Genomic DNA, 1,966 nt, shown 5'->3' on the forward strand with positions numbered 1-1,966 from the left:
TTATACTCCAATACGGATGTTAAAAAAAAAGAAATTAACGATAGGAGGCTTAACCTTGTTAGTGTTCAAGGGAATGCAGAGTTGTAGTACAATTTTTCCCTTGTCCAGTTGCGAACAATGAAAGGTTGGTAACATTCAGTACTGGTGACATTCTGGGAAAACACATTTGAGCACTGCTTTGGGAAGGTGAATGTAGAACCTTTATGGAAAGCTATCTTTTACTATTTGTAGAAATGAAAACATGGATATGTCTTTAGCCCAGCAACTCCAGCTATGGGAATCTATCCTACAGGATTAAACACACCATGACATAAGGTAGAGCTATAGGAATATGCAGGCAACTTTTTCTTGTAGTGGTGCAACTGGAAACAACTTGATGTTATTCACTAGAAAAATGGCTGAATTAATCATGCAAATCCTTACCATGAATGAGCACTAGAAAAATGGATTACAGCTATATATATTGACTTAGAGACATGCAGAGATATGTTACTAAGGAAGGGGGGAAAACAATCTTCAAGGTAAAATATAGAGTATGATGTAAGTTTCGTAGAAAAAAATAGACCCTCTGGCTCACACGCATGTGTTTGCTTACCAACATAGAGATGTAGCAAGACATGCCCTGAATTATTATTACTGGCTATCTTGGGGGTTTGACTGGATTGGGGGATAGATAATGTATGTAAAGGATTTAGCACTATATCTAATATTAGAGTCAACATTTTAAATGAATGAAATATCATTATTGTGCTTCAATTCCAAATTTACAAATGCTTATTTATTATAAAACAATGTAAAATAGAAATATCATTTTTAAAAAATATATTTATTTACTTATTTATTTTTGGCTGCATTGGGGTCTTCATTGCTGCACACGGGCTTTCTCTAGTTGTAGCAGCTGGGGGCTACTCTTTGTTTTGGTGTGCGGGCTTCTCATTGCAGTGGCTTCTCTTGTTGTGGAGCATGGGCTCTAGGCGTGTGGGCTTCAGTAGTTGTGGAATGTGGGCTCAGTAATTGTGGCTTGCGGGCTCTAAAGCACAGGTTCAGTAGTGGTGATGCACGGGCTTAGTTACTCTGCAGCATGTGGGATCTTCCTGGACCAGGGCTCGAACCCGTGTTCCCTGCATTGGCAGGCGGATTCTTAACCACTGCGCCACCAAGGAAGCCCAGAATTATCATTATTTAAAAAAGAAAAAAATTGATTATGTCAATTCCTAAATGTCTCCCTGTGTCATTGTGTATATCTGCCTACCTATCTATCTATCTATATCTTATTTATTGGCATCATAGATACATATAATTTAGAATCTTGCTTTAGTCACTTAACTGTACATTTCCCATGGTATTTTGTGATTTTCAGTAATATACATATACTTTTAGTATTTAGCTTCTTTTAGCCTGATTTATAGCTTTTATTTATTTAGTTTTAAATTAATTAATTAATTATTTAAAATTGAAGTATTGTTGGTTTACAATGTTGTGTTAGTTTCGGGTGTACAGCAAAGTGATTCAGTTATACATTCAGATATCCATTCTTGTTTAGATTCTTTTCCCTTTTAGGTTATAGCATTATTTTTTAATGGCATTTAATTTAAGTATCATGATTTTCTTAACTATTCCCCTAATGGTAGGTGTATGTTATTTTCAGTTTTCTGCTATCTTGGTTATCGCTGCATGAACACCTATATGCTTATTATTTTTATTCTGTTGATTAATTTCAAAAAACATGCTGTCTAATATGTGATTTCTATGTAAACTGTATAGGTATATTTGTTGATTCTGTTCCACACTGTCTTAGCTATGACATTTTACATCAGATATTTGAATTGAGATTCACTGTAATCCTTTTCTGTCTGTGGGCAAATCTTCCGGAGGCAGATCGGAAAATAATTTGCAAAGTGCTGCGTTTCCCTGCATTTTACTGCTATCCTATCATAAAGGCACACAATACCACTTGTTCGTTACA

This window comes from Orcinus orca, chromosome X, assembly GCF_937001465.1.
Source record: "Orcinus orca chromosome X, mOrcOrc1.1, whole genome shotgun sequence".
NCBI classification, from domain to species: Eukaryota; Metazoa; Chordata; class Mammalia; order Artiodactyla; family Delphinidae; genus Orcinus; species Orcinus orca.